This window comes from Triturus cristatus, chromosome 12, assembly GCF_964204655.1.
Source record: "Triturus cristatus chromosome 12, aTriCri1.1, whole genome shotgun sequence".
Lineage (NCBI taxonomy): Eukaryota > Metazoa > Chordata > Amphibia > Caudata > Salamandridae > Triturus > Triturus cristatus.
In genome coordinates, this window is record NC_140595.1 from 795,233,542 (window position 1) to 795,249,290 (window position 15,749).

The following is a 15,749-nucleotide window of genomic DNA, read 5'->3' on the forward strand; positions in this document are numbered from 1 at the left end:
CTCCTGAAGGTTAGAAGGTCTTCGGTCTGCCGTAGGCGGATGGGGAGGGTGTTCCATGTCTTGGCGGCGAGGTGGGAGAATGATCTGCCGCCGGCGGTCACTCTTTTCGGATGCGGGGGACGGTGGCGAGGGTGTGGTCTGCGGAGCGGAGCTGGCGGGTGGGGGTGTAGAGGCAGAGTCATCTGTTGAGGTACGCTGGTCCGGTGTCGTGGAGTGCCTTGTGTGCGTGGGTGAGGAGCTTGAAGGTTATCCTCTTGTTGATGGGGAGCCAGTGCAGGTGTTTCAGGTGGGGTGTGATGTGGCTGCAGCGGGGGATGTCGAGAATCCGGTGTTCTGGATGCGTTGGAGTCGTTTCAGGAGTTTGGCCGGGGCTCTTGCTTAGAGTGCGTTGCCGTAGTCCAGTCTACTGCTGACGAGGGCCTGGGTGACCGTCCTTCTAGTTTCGGTGGAGATCCAATTGAAGATCCTGCGAAGCATGCGGAGGGTGTTGAAGCGGGAGGAGGAGACGGCGTTGACCTGCTTTGTCATGGAGAGTGTGGAGTCGAGGATGATCCCTAGGTTTCGTGCTTGGTTGGTGGGTGTAGGGGGTGCTCCTAGTGCCGTCGGCCACCAGGAGTCGTCCCAGGCCGAGGGGGCGAAGCCGAGGATGAAGACCTCTGTCTTGTCCGAGTTCAGCTTCAGTCTGCTGTTCTTCCTCCAGTCGGTAACGGCCTAAATTCCTTTGTGGAGGTTGGTTTTGGCGGTGTGGGGGTCCTTGGTGAGCGAGAGGATCAGCTAGGTGTCGTCGGCGTAGGAGATGTTTAGGTCATGCTGTCGGGCGACGTGGGCGAGTGGTGCCATGTAGACGTTGAACAATGTTGGGCTGAGAGATGAGCCTTGGGGTACGCCGCAGATTATCTCGGTGGCTTCGGAGCGGAAGGGGAGGAGGCGGACACTCTGGGTTCTCCCGGAGAGGAAGGAGGTGGTCCAGTCCAGGGCCTTCTCTTGGATTCCGGCGTCATGGAGGCGTGCTCCTAGAGTGCGGTGGCAGACTTGAAAGCTGCCGACAGGTCCAGGAGGATGAGGGCCACGGTTTCTCCGTTGTCGAGCATGATCCTGATGTCGGTGGTGGCGATTAGGGCAGTTTCGGTGCTGTGGTTGCTGCGGAACCCAGACTGGGACGGGTCCAAGATGATGTTCTCTTCGAGGAAGCTGGTCAGTTGTTTGTTGACTGCATTTTCGATGACCTTCGCCGGGAATGGGAGCAGGGAGATGGGTCGGAAGTTCTTGGGGTCCACCTTGGGTTTCTTTAGTAAGGCGTTGATCTCTGCGTGCTTCCAGCTCTCCAGGAAGGTCGCTGTCTCGAAGGAGATGTTGGTTTTCCGGAGGTGGGGTGCGATGGTGCTGCTGGCTTTGTTGAAGATGTGGTGTGGGCAGGGGTCTTCCGGGGGGAGTGGACGGTGTTCATGATCTTGGTGTCGTTGATGTTGGTCCAGGCGGTGGGTGCGGGTGGTGGTCGTGGGAGCGGGGGTGTTGGCTGTTGCCGGGGTTGTGACGGCGTCGAAGCTGTAGTGGATGTCTGCGATCTTGCGATGGAAGAAGGTGGCCAGCGAGCCGCACAGGTCTTGTGACGGTGGGATGTCGTTGGTGTTAGAGCTGGGGTTGGAGAGTTCCTTCACGATGCTGAAGAGCTCTTTGCTGTTGTGTGCGTAGTTGTCTAGGTGGTCTCTGAAGGCGGTCCTTTTGGTGGATCTGATGAGTTGGTGGTTTCGGCGGGTGGCGTTCCTGTGGGCTGTGTAGCTTTCCGGTGTTCTTTCGCGGGTCCAGTTTTTTTCTAGTTTTCGGCAGGTTCGCTTGGAGGCCTGGCGGTCTTCGGTGAACCAGCTGGCCTATCTGGCACTTGCTTGTCTTGATAGTGAGGCCTGCACTTTTCAGAGCCCCAAGGACCTTGCCAATATGGATCACGTGATCGTGGCCAGGTGGATTTAAAGACAAAAATATCGTCAAGATAAGCTGCACTAAAGGATTCCAACCCAGCAAGGACTTTATTCACTAACTTTTGGATGGTGGCAGTGGCATTCTTTAGTCCAAAGGGCATAACAGTAAACTGATGATGCCTGTCTAGCGTCGAGAATGCGGTTTCCTCTTTTGCTCCAGGTTTCAGACCTCTCTGCCAGTTCCCTGATTTCAGATCAAAAGTACTGAGATATTTTGCTGCCCCTAACCTGTCAATTAGCTCATCAGCCCTAGGAATTGGGTGTGCATACGTCTTGGTTACAGCATTGAGGCCCCTATAGTCTACACAAAACCAACTCTTTCTTCCCACCCTGGGTGTGAGGTTTGAGGACTAGGACAACTGGGCTGGCCCAGGGGCTCTGGGAGGGTTCAATGCATCCCAATCCCAGCATATTGCTTACTTCAGCTTTAATGCTCTTTGACATGATCAAACTGCCTGTAAATTTTATTTGTGACAGGCTGTTCACATCATGTGTACATCAGTTGGTCTGACCAGGGGATCCAAGAGAAGAGCTCAGCATAATGATGTAGGACTTTACTGCAAGCAGTGTACTCTAGGGCAGTGAGGATGTCTGAAAAGACCACTACTTCAACTGACGCATCTTTAGGGTTGTTTGAGAGGCGGTCAGGGAGAGGCTCACTTTCAGCTTCCTGATCCTCATCTATGACCTCTATAGTCCACACAAAACCTAAATTCTCTCTTTCCATCCTGGGGCTGAGGTTTGTGGAATAAGACCACTGGGCTGGCCCAGGGACTTTAGAGGGCTCGGTTACCCCCAACTCCAGCTTCTCGCTGACCTCACCTCTGATGCTTTCCCTTACTTGGTCATACTGTCTATACTGTTTACTTTTGACAGGCAGACTGTCACTAGTGTCCACATTTTGGACACACCAATTGGTTTGACCAGGGGTAAGGGAAAAGAGCTCGGCATACTGCTCCAGGACATGCCTACAGTCAACTTGCTGGTGCGCAGAGGAGGTGTCTGAAAAAATCACTATATCTATTTATCCATCTTTGGGACTGTTGGAAAGGAGGTCGGGTAGAGGCTTGCTTTCTTCTTCCTGATCCTCGTCCGTGACCATCAGCATGGTCACATCAGCCCTGTCATATTAGGGTTTCAGGCGGTTTACATGGATGACCCTCTTGGGGTTCCTGTAACTGCCAAGGTCCACCAGATAGGTGGCCTACTCATTTCTTTCTAGGATAGGGTAGGTCCCACTCCATTTTCCTGTAGAGCCTAAGCAGTCACAGGCTCCAAAACCTGTACCTTCTGCCCTGGTTGAAACTCCACCAGTGCAGCATTTTGGTCATACAAGAGCTTCTGGAGCTCTTGGCCAGCCGCAAGGGTTTTAGTTGCTTTTTTTATGTACTCAGCTGTTCTGGAACGAAGGCCATGGGCATAATCCACAATGTTCTGTTTAGACTCTTTGAGAGACCTCTTCCATCCTTCCTTTACAAGACACAATGGTCTCCTCATAGGAGGAATAGGGAATACCCTACTCCTTTCTGTGACACTTCGCTGTAGGCAAAAAGCAGACATTGCAGTAAGACATCCCATCTCCTGAGGTTTTCAGGGAGTCAACCAATCATACCTTTCATGGTCTTGTTTAGTCCCCCCACAAGGCCAATTGTTTGTAGGTGATATGGGGTAGTGAACGTGTGAGTCACTCCACATTCTGCCCACATGTGTTTTAGGTACCCAGACATTAAGTTTATACCTTTTGTCTGACACACCTCCTTCGGAAAACCCACTCTGGTGAAAATACCAATGAGTGCCCTAGCTGCTGCAGGAACAGTAGTAGTCCTTATTGGAATTGCTTCAGGATACCTGGTAGCATGTTCCACTACTACCAGTATAAATCGATGTTTCATGAGGCTGTTTGAGGGTCAAGGAGACCGACAATACAATCCATACCCTTTCAAAGGTAACCCCACCCACTGGAAGTGGAATTGGGGAGGCCCTTGGGTGGCCACCTGTTTTGCCACTAGCTTGAAAGGTGGCACAGGAGTTTCAAAACGCCTTCACCTTCTGGGGCATACCTAGCCAGTATAAGCGGTTTATGAAGTTACTCCAAGCTTTGGTCTGGCCAAGATGCCCAGCTAGGGGGATGTCATGGGCCAAAGTGAGGAGGAACTCTAAACTGCTGAGGCACTACCACTGTCCTAGTGGCACCAGGTTTGGGGTCTCTGGCCTCTGTGTAAAGGAGTCCCTCCTCCCAATAGGCCCTGTGGGAGCCACTGACATCTCACTTTTCCTGATCAGCAGCCTGCTGTCTCAGACTTTCAAGAGTAGAACAGGTCCTCTGCTCCTAGCACAGATCTCCTCTAGAGGGTCCCTCAGGGCCAAAGATCTCTGCCATGTAAGGCACAGTCTCCTGGGGCTAAATTCTCTCTAGGGCTGACAGATCTTCTCCTTGAGGGGAGGGGACCAGTTCTGGTATCTGTTTAGAAGCTGGATTCCTGTCTTCTTCCCCTTTCTCTTGGAAGGTTGGGCCATTATCCTAGGCTCCAACTCTTTTGCACCGTGGGCTCTACACTGTGCTCTGGTTTTTTAACACACCCATTCAGGTATACTCCGCATTGCTTTTTCTTTTGACCTCCGCCCATGCTGAGGGTTCCAGATCTTTGCCTAGCAGACAGTGTACAGGAATTGCAGAAAATACCACCGCGCTTGTTGCCAGTAACCCCTCCCGATTCTATGGATGACATTGCAATGGTGTATACCTTAGTCTGATAATCAGCATTGAGGACTGTGTATGTCTCACCAGTCAGGTATTGTTCTGAGGACACCAGTTGCTCTGCCACATGGTGACACTAGCACTAGTGTCTCTCAGTGATTCCACTCTAACCCATTAATATGTGTCTTTTGTCTGTATCTCTCCAGATTACTGGGCCAAGCAGCCAGGGCAGCTACATCCACCCACCCTCTGAGACTAGAGGTGCCTCAGTGAGCTCTCTGACATGCTCCAGGCTCACCTGTGATCCCATCTGGAGACTTACCACTGCATTTATTGCAGGTGCACTACAGGTATTCTTTTTGTTGGGACAGCTAAGGTCTCCAGTTCTGTGTCCAAGAGCCTTATAATCATGATACCAAGCCTTTTTTAGGATCTCAGTTTTTACCCTGGGAAGCACCCTTGGACTGTGTAGAGTTTCGGTGCCCACCCACCTGAACAGGTTTTTGGGTACTGTTTGAAAACTCTTTATTTTTACCTTTGTTCTGAACACCATCTTTCCCAGAGGTGGGGGCTTAGCAACCACTTTCGTTTGGTCCTCTCCACCAGTGGTAGTTTTGGTTTCCCACTGGTCTGCCTTCTTCCCCCAACTCTTGAGGAGAAAGTGGTCCTAGGTCTACCAGGTACTGATGTAACTTCTCTTGAACACAATTACTTAACAGATGCTCTTTCATCAAATTGTCAAGCTCATCATAATCATGCACATTGTAACCTTTCACCAGACACCTAATGTTTTTGCTGCAAAGTCTACAAAATCTACCCTGGACGGACTCTGGGTTTTTCGAGTCTCCCTGAACCTGATCCTGTATTCCTCGGTAGTGAGGCCAAAGCCCTCAATCAGGGGGTCCTTCATGAGGTCATAAGACTCAGCATGTGCCTCATTCAGTGTCAGGAGCCTATCCATAAACTTTCCTGAGAACAGCTCCCAAAGAAGAGAACCCCCAATACTTCTTGTTCAGCCGTTTCAATTTGCAGGCCTTTTCAAAGGTTGTAAACCATTTGGTGATATCATCACCCTCTGAGTATTTCGGGAGAAATCCCTTAGGGAATTTTATAGTCCAAACCCGCCTCCCTAGTTATAATTTTGCTGCCACCAGAGATAGGTGCTAGGCCTATCTCAATCCTTTCGTATAGCCAGGAGTTTAGCCTCTATTGCTATCCTTCTGGCTACTTTCTGAAGATCTGCAACCTCAGTATCCATCTCTTCTGAGACACTACTGGGAGTGCTCTCAGTGGCCATGCTTTCTGGTTGATTGTTACTGGAATCATCATCTACTTCATCCACTTCAACATCGACCTCCACTGCTCCAAGGGGGTCTTCTCCCTCAACCATGGTCCTAGCATTTTTTGCAAGCAACTTTTGTAGATGTGCTTTTGTGGGTCTAGGCACCATGGTGAGGTTCAAGGCTTTGCAAAGGTCCTAAGTCTATAACCTAAAGTTCTTGTAGGGCCCCAGATTGAGGTCCTGGGAAGAACCTGTCACATCAGCCATGGTTTTAATTTAGTTGGGACCTTTTTTTTTTTTTTAATTTATTTAGAAAAGTGTCAAAAAATGGCAAGTACTCTCTAAAAGGCCTAACTCACTCAAAAGATTTTTTTTTCTTCTAACCCGTTTCACTGGAGGACTTAACGAAGGCCCGAACAGCTATTTTGAAGCTATTTAGAAAAATCGGAAAAAATGTTTATACCTTAAGACAATTTTGGATTTCTTAGTGGAATCACTTATCAACCAAGTGGTATAGCAAATATCGAGTCTTCTATCTCACTGCTGCACCACCAATATAAGATATCTCTATGTGATAAATCAAAAATCTGATCTACTGTGTGAAGAGTCCAGGGGTTCCCTTACCAGTAGACAGACTATGCAATCCCAAAGCTCTAAGAGGGTGGGGGGGTAGTGTGGTCTAGTAGCCTTAGGCTTAACACAGAGGAGTGCAAGACATTTGCAAATACACACAATGAGGGAGAGGCAAACCAATTTATAAGAATGGCAATTACCTTTATATATCTTTAGGCATCAGAGGAAACCTCGTTCAGGTAAGTATGTTTTTAAATATACGTTCTTTTCAAAAGTGAACACAGTGCAATTTCTGAGATCTGCAATCTCTTCTTATGTAGGAAGAACAAGTTCTGCAAACCAGTACAGTACATCTACTTACAGGACCAATCTCCAGGAATTAAGGAGAGTGTTGGGCAAGGTCCAAGGCAGCAATAGCGGTACACCATCAACGGTAAGAGGGCGGCAGAGTGCAAATCGGCGCCCAATGCGTTTAAATGGGGATCGCTCACTGTTAACAGGCTGCATGCCCTTGCTAGGAAGCCAGCCAGGCTGAACCAGCAAGTGGGCTCAGGCCTTGCGATGCTCAGAAACGGGGGGAGGGGAGGAGGGACACCTTTGGTCCTTTTCTCCAAGGCCCTGGGGCGACAGGTGCAGACGTATCCTTAGGTGTCGGGTTTTTCCTTACTGGAGCAGTTGCGGTTGAGGAGGTCGGTGTACAGAGGCTGCAGGTGACGGCGAGTCCAGGAGAGGTAAAGCCACAATGGACTCGAGCTCTGGAGGGCTCGGGAACCTGGCTGGCACTGTTGGTTCACTTTATCTCAGCCCGGACGCAACGGGTGCAGTGGTTGCTTCCGATGACAGATTTTGGTGGTTCTGGAGGCCTCAGTTTTCTCTTGTGGAGTTTCTTCATAACAGGTCTGCTGTTCAGGGGAGGTCTTTTTCGAAGGCAGACAGTCCTCCCAAAGACGAGCCGACTTTGACCCAGTTTTCGGTGAGGGTTGCAGGATGGTACCAGGTCCGCTTCTTCTCTCCTCTCTGCTTTTATGGATCTTCAGTGTCCTCTTTAAGTTGTCAGGATCTGCTTCTCTGGTGGCAGGTGCTCCCCTAAATACTGAATTTAGGGGGTGGGTAGTAGCCAATGGACTACTGACCCTTGGGGGGCACTATGCCCCTATATGACCACTTCCTGTGGGCATAACCCTGTCCCAGAATTCCTAAGTATGCCATCACAAAGATGACTACTTCTGAAAAAATCATGTCTGCCTCACAGTAGCCCACCTTAGGGGTGGTACTAGCCTGGAGGTGGCACGCCTACCTGGCTAGCTAATAGAGGCGTGCACACGTCAGTTGAATGTTTCATGCTCTTGGCAGTTGGGCACATATTGTGCACTTGTGATTCCAATTCTGTAAACCAGTACCATATACAATTGATATGTTACTAAGTTCCTTTTTTCTTTTCTTCTCCCCCCCCCCCCATTTTGGCTCCTTCCAGGCTTAGGACAGGACTTGCGTATAATAACGTGTCCCTAGACAATAATTGTCAAGCATACCTGACTCAGGTTATACATGGGAATACGGGTTGTCTCTTCCTGATTCCTGTTTTCTCATTTTTCTATATGGTCCTGATGAAGCGCTCTGGGATCCACTAGGGACCACTTTATAGCGCGAAACATGTCGACCCTTTTCTAAAAACACTCCAGTTACACACTACACGGGTTGAGAGAAGTGGGATTCTATTTGGTCTTGTTTCCCCTCTCTAAGTGGCACTACGGTGCATCTCCATCCCCGTGGATTTTTTACTTTGAACCAGGGGTCCTCCGAATAAACTAACTAGGGCTTCCTGGCTCATTTTAACTTGCACTCACGATCACTCCCCTACCCACATACCCTCAGACATAAATGCGGCAACTCCTGAAAAGATCTCCGCCAGAGAGCCCCTGAACAGGGCCCGTGAGGGACTGCAGCGCCACCCCCACGAGGAGCAATTTTGCCCAATGATGATGCTATACACTCGTAAGGGTGTGTGAGGGCACCACGTACCATACATAGGAGTACTTACTCTCCTCTCTGCATACTCACTTATCCTATGGAGACACTTTCTATAACTTACAGCTTATCTGCCTGCTGTAACTCCCTTTCTTTGAAGGTACTGACACCATCCTTTGTGATCACGGTGTACAGAGCCTGCAGGTGACGGCGAGTCCAGGAGAGGTAAAGCCACAATGGACTCGAGCTCTGGAGGGCTCGGGAACCTGGCTGGCACTGTTGGTTCACTTTATCTCAGCCCGGAGGCAACGGGTGCAGTGGTTGCTTCCGATGACAGATTTTGGTGGTTCTGGAGGCCTCAGTTTTCCCTTGTGGAGTTTCTTCATAACAGGTCTGCTGTTCAGGGGAGGTCTTTTTCGAAGGCAGACAGTCCTCCCAAAGACGAGCCGACTTTGACGCAGTTTTCGGTGAGGGTTGCAGGATGGTACCAGGTCAGCTTCTTCTCTCCTCTCTGCTTTTGTGGATCTTCAGTGTCCTCTTTAAGTCGTCAGGATCTGCTTCTCTGGTGGCAGGTGCTCCCCTAAATACTGAATTTAGGGGGTGGGTAGTAGCCAATGGGCTACTGACCCTTGGGGGGGCACTACGCCCCTATATGACCACTTCCTGTGGGCATAACCCTGTCCCAGAATTCCTAAGTATGCCATCACAAAGATGACTACTTCTGAAAAAATCATGTCTGCCTCACAGTAGCCCACCTTAGGGGTGGTACTAGCCTGGAGGTGGCACGCCTACCTGGCTAGCTAATTTTTCTGCCCGTTCAGGTGCTAAGGGGGCTTTAACCGGAAGGTTGACTTCCTCTCCTGTGACGGGAGCCAGATTCACATTCAATAGGCGGCGACTTCTTAGAAGCTTGCTGGCCCAAGGAGGCTAATCGGCAGGTCATCCTGTGTGAGGGAGTGGTACACCTGCTTCCCGGACAGGCCTGTTCTGGGCCTCCTGAAAGAAAAGGCTCTCGCCCTAGGAGGTCAGTACAGCTTGTCGCTAGCAGAAACCAGTCAGCAGGGACTGGTTAAGTTTTCAAAGGTGGAGCACCTCTAAGGTGCCCTCTGGTTGCAGATATTGGTAAATCCAACACTGGCATCAGTGTGAGTTTACCAATACGAGATGTTTGATACCAAGCAGCCCTATTTTCAGTGAAGCGATCATGTAGTTGGGGAACTTGTTTTCACCAGTGTCCAGCGCATGTTTTAAAATGGCTTCCCTGGTCTCTTGTACTGGCAGTAATAGCATTGACCAGCACAGGTGGCATATCTGCTCATGCAGGTATGCCTTTGCATGTAATATTCAGCACTCTGCCCTAGAGCGGTTAGGCCTGCTGTAGGGGCGACTTACAAATATTACATGCAGGTGTAGGGGACATGGCACGCAGGGATGTGTGATGTGGTGTTTTCACTTTTGTCTGCACCAAGACACGCAGCCTGCAATGACAATCATGCATGTGCGTGATGAGGAGGTTCCCTTCTGGTGGCACACGTTGTGCTGCATCCTGTAGGGACCCTGTTTAGTACCTCAGGCCCTAGGTACCAGAGTACCATTTACTAGGGACTCACAGCGGATGCTATAGGTTTTGCCAATTGGAGGGAACCATTGTACAGTTTTGTGAAAGAGATCTGGTTAACAGGAATCCAGTGCACTTTCAGTCAAAACCACATCATCGATGAGGCAAAAAGGTGGAAGTGACAATCATCAAAAAAGGGCACTTTCCTACATAGGCAGAAAGGGTGTTATATACATTAGATGTTGAATATGAACTCTTGTATTATATTGGCTTTTGCTAAACCCCACAACGGCCACCCCATTTCCAAGACTGGCAATGCCAGATGGATTGTGAAGTGTATGTTAGAAATGGGGGTCTCTAGTTGGCAGAGATGGGTACCCTAGTCCAAATAGGGACCCTTCTTCCTAGTCAGGATAACGGAGTTACACTCCTAAAATAACCCCTGCTTACCCCCCTTTGGTAGCTTGGCACGAGCAGTCAGGCTTATCTTAGAGGCAGTGTGTAAAGCATTTGCAAATAACCAACAGTAATACAGTGTAAGCATTTCAAAAGGACACCACACCAGTTTAGAAAAATATCTAATATTTTTTTATATACTTGAGACAAGACCAAAAACGATAAAAATCCACAATACGGTACTTAGAAATCTTCAGTAACCTTGAAAAAACTGTTCCTTGAAGTTGATAGCTCCCTCTGGGGCTATAATGGCGTCGTGAACAAACAAATCCTGGCTGACCGCGGCGTCGCTGGCCATCTACGGTGTCGGGAAGACCCCCAAAACAGTACCTTTAGAAATGCAGGGCATCGGCGACCTCTCGATGAGCTTTCGAAAGAATGGCGCCCGCAGGCGTTTGTTCCGGAGGTCAGTGCAGGAGTCGTCGGGCCCTTGAAGTCACACGCGTTGCAGATTGAACTCCTCGCGGTTGAAGTCAGGAGCTCTAGCATCTGCAAGCATCAGGTGCTGTGTTGTGGCGTGTGGTGCCCTCAGTTCGCAGTGCGAGCAGCGGCTCGGTGATGGCGTCAAATGGCGTCGCTAAGACCAGGGTCGCAGGCAAAGTGATGCGATGCTAGTCGCGGTGCTGGCAAGTCACGGTGCAAGCAGCGGCGGCATCGTTGCTGAAGCGCTGTCGTCGGCTGACGAACTGGAGTCGATGGTTCCAGCGTTGGTAGGCTAAGGCCGCAGTGCAGGATGAGGGCGGTGCGTCGTTTAACTTTACGAGCGGTGCCCTCGAGCCACGGTGCAAGCAGCTGTGTCGTCGGGGATACCAAGGCGGCGACGTGAAGCGAGGTGGTGCGGAGTGCGGTTCCCACAGGTCGCGGTGCAAGCAGCAGCTCTGTGGCAGCGTCAGCAGGTGTCGTCGGTGAGACCAGGGTCTCGTTGCTGCAGTGCCCTCTGCGGTGGCTTCAGGACACGGAGTCTGCAGCGGCGTTGTAGATTGCGTCAGATTGCATTTTCTTCTGTTGCAGCACAAAACACACAGCCCCCCCTGCTGAGGGAAGAAGAACTTGAAGTCTTTCCTTTTCCTGAGACTTCTTGAACAGGGGGCAAGCTCTACCTCAAGCCCTTGGAGAAACTCACAAAAATAGATTGCAGAAAGTTCAGTCCAGTACTTTCACTGCCCAATACAGAAGCAGCTGGTAGTTCTCACTCACAGCTTATCCAGCTCTTCTTCTTGGCAGTCTTCTTGGTCCAAAAGAGTTCTAAAGTTCAGGGGTTTGGGCTCTACTTTTTATAGCCCAAAATCCGTTGTCCTCTCAGGCAGAGTGTGTCTGCGCCTGGCCACAACCAGTTCTGCCCTCTCTGGTGTGGCTTCCTGGCAGGAGGTGGCGACGGCATTGTCAGAGGCAGACTAGGCCCATTCAGGTGAAAGGAAATCTCCTCCCCCTACTCTAAATGCAGCCCAGGTCTATTCATCTCTTTCTTGACCCACCTAGACTATCTGGAGCCACGGCTCCTCCCCAGCCACTGTCATCCAAAACCCAGACAGTCAATCCATGAACCCAGCAGAGGCATACCGGATGGCTGAGTAAGAAAATAACTATTTTCTAAAAGTGGTATTTTCAAACCCAGAATGTAAAAATCACCTTCACTAAAAGATGCATCTTTAGATTCTGAGTTCAGGCATACTAAACTTTTTCTCTACCTACTTCTCAGGGCCAGTTATGTTTAGAAGATGTTATAAACAAACTCCCCATTCAGTCCTATGGGAACAGGCAGCCTTGCAATAGTGAACAACGAAATTGGCAGTAATTCACTATCGGGACATGCCACACACACCAGGGCGTGTCCTACCTTTCACCTACACTGCACCCTGCCCACAGGGGTACCTTGGGCCTACCTTAGGGGTGACTGACGTAAGAAAAGGGAAGGTTAAGGCCTGGCAAGTGGGTGCACTTGCCAAGTCGCCATGGCAGTACCAGACTGCACACAGGCTCTCCAATGGCTGACCAGAGTTACATTTACGGGCTGTTCATGTGAATGTCACAATCCAGTGCTGCAGCCCACTAGCAGCATTTGATTTACAGGCTCTGGCACACTCAGTGCACTTTACTAGGGACTGACACACAAATCAAATAGGCCAATCAGGGAAACACCAAATCCATAACAAATTTTACCACAGGAGCCCTTGCAATTTACCGGCACAGCAGTGAGAAAAGTGCACAGACACTAAGCCAGCAAAAACAGAGTCAAAACCGGGAGGTCAGAACGCAAAATTCAGGGGAAACACGCCAAAAGATGACAAGTCTAACACGTCCCCTCCAGCTAAAAGTAGGGAGAACTACCCAACCTCCTTGGAGTTCTCTTCACTAAGGCGGGTGAACCTGGACAGACCATCTGCGTTGGCGTGTTCTGTGCCAGGGCGGTGTTCCACCGTAAAGTCCATTCCCAATAGGGAGATGGACCACCTCAGCAGTTTTGGATTCTCCCCCCTCATTTGCATCAACCATCTGAGAGGCCTGTGGTCTGTCTGAACCCGAAGTGAGTCCCAAACTGGTAGGGCCTCAGCTTCTTCAGTGCCCTGACCACAGCGAAAGCTTTCCTTTCTATGGCATTCCACCTCTGTTCCCTGGGGAGTAGTCTCCTGCTAAGGAAGACTACAGGCTGGTCTAGGCCCTCTTCGTTCAGTTGTGAGAGCACCGCTCCCACACCATGCTCTGAAGCGTCAGTCTGCATGACAAATTCCTTGGAGAAGTTGCGTGCCTTGAGCACGGACGCCGTGCACATGGTGGCCATGCACATGGTGGCCGCCAGGGCATCAAAAGCCTTCTGGCAGGACTCAGTCCAGATCACCTTCTTGGGCTGCTTCCTGGAAGTCAGTTCTGTTAAGGAGGCAACAATGGTGCCATACCGCTTAACAAACCTCCTGTAGTACCCGGTGAGGCCTAAAAAGGTTCTCACCTCTGTCTGGGTCTTGCTAAGGAACCTGGCAGCTTCCAACCGATCAATGAACTCATCAGCTCTGGGTATGGGGTGCGCTTCAGTCATGGTAACTGCATTGAGCCCACTGTAGTCCACACAAAAACTCAGTTCTAGAGTGGCACCGGGTGCAGCAGCCTTTGGGACCAAGACCACTGGGCTTGCCCAAGGACTGTTAGAGGGCTCAATCACCCCTAATGCCAACATCTTAGAGACCTCCTCTTTGATGCTGGCCCTGACAGTCAACCTGTAAATCTTGTGTTTTACAGGAGAGCTGTCACCGGTGTCCACGTCATGGATGCATCAGTGAGTAACACCTGGGGTCAGAGTGAACAGTGGGGCAAACGGTCCCAACAACTGGTGACAGTCGCTCTGCTCCTCTGGGGTCAGTGTAGGGGAGAGGATCACACCTTCCACTGACCCATTGTGCTCTTTGGTGGACAGGAGGTCAGGGAGAGGTTCACTCTCCTCTTCCACCCCATCATCTGTCACCAAGAGCATGTTCAATTCGGACCTCTCAAAGTGGGGCTTGAGGCGGTTCACGTACAGGACCTTTCAAAGGGTTTCTTGGAGTCTGCAAATCCACCAGGTAGGTGACATCATTTTTGTGCTCCACCACCTCAAACTGCCCAGTCCACTTGCCCTGCAAGGCACAATGTTCCACTGGAGCCATGACACACACTTTTTGCCCAGGTTGAAATTCGACCAGAGTAGCATTCTGGTCATACCACTTCCTCATTTCTTGCTGGCTTGCATCTAGGTTCGCCTGAGCGCGTTTCCTGAAGTGGCCAGTTTGGTTTCTGAAGGCCAGCATGTAACTAAACACATCCTGGGGAGCTTTCCTGGGAGCTGCCTCCCAGCCTTCCTTCACCAAACTCAGAGGTCCTCTCACAGGGTGACCATACAGAAGCTCAAAGGGACTGAACCCAAGAGGCTTCTGTGGTACTTCCCTGTATGCAAAGAGAAGGCATGGCAAGAGGACGTCCCACTTACGCCTCATGGGTTCTGTTCGACCCCTAATCATGCTCTTCAAGGTCTGGTTGAATCTCTCCACCAGTCCTGTTACCTTGTGGGTGGTAAGGAGTGGTGAGCTTGTAGGTTACACCACACTCCTTCCACAGGGATGTCATATACTTGGATATAAAATTGGGCCCCCTGTCTGAATCCACCTCTCTGGGGAACCCCACGCGGGAAAAGAATCCCCATTAGCACCTGGCCCACCTCTGGCACCGTCGTCGTGAGAGGGATTGCCTCCGGGTACCAGGTGGCATGGTCCACCAAGATCAGGATGTACCTGTTGCCCATGGCTGCCTTGGCCCCACAATGTCCATCCCTTCCCTTTGAAAGGGTGTTCCAACAACTGGAAAAGGTTGGAGAGGAGCTTTGACCTTCCTCCCACTCTTACCACTTGCCTGGCAAGTTTGGCAAGACCTACAAAGTCCATCTGACTGCCTTCGCATTTGAGGCCAGAAGAAGTGGGTGACAAGCCTGTCAAAGGTCTTGTCCCGCCCCAAATGCCCTGCCAAAGGCACGTCATGTGCCAGACCCAGTAGAAAGGTCCTGAAGCGCTGGGGTACCACCAGCACACAGGCTGGCCCAGGCTCAGCAACCTTAGGCTCACTATACAGGAGACCATTCTCTTAGTAGATCCAATGTGATCTGGACTGATCACCAGCTGCCTGGTCTGCAGCCTGCAGCTGCAGACACTCCAGAGAAGGGCACTCTTTCTGCTCTCTGCAGAATTCTTCCCTGGTGGGACACCCTTCTTGCTGCCAATGGGTCAGCTCAGAATTGTCCCCCAGTTCAGCTTCCTGCTCCCCTGTAGGCACCTGGGCGTCCCCCTCAAGGTCCGCCTCCTCCCGGTCCGTTGGAACTTCAGGGCCGGTTTCCCGTGCCCCCTGCCCTTTCTCTTGGCAGGGACCTGGGCCATTGTTTCATGCTGCAGGTCCTTCTTATCACCCTTTCTGGCTGCCATTGACCAAATGGACATGCATGCCCACTCTGGCAAACAAAGCATCTCCAAGTGAGACCTGAGCGCAACATCCTTCCATAAGGACTGCTCCAGGTTGTTACCTAGCAGACAATCTACAGGCATGGTAGGGCTCACAACCACCCTCAAGGGACCTGAGACCCCCCCCCCCCTCTCAGAGGGAACCTGCGCCACCATACAATGGTGATCTGAGTTGTCCACAGCAACTACTTAGCGGAATCCCCCTGTGACTACCTGCTCTTCAGAGACCAGGTGACACTGGACTGAGGTCACACTGGCTCCAGTA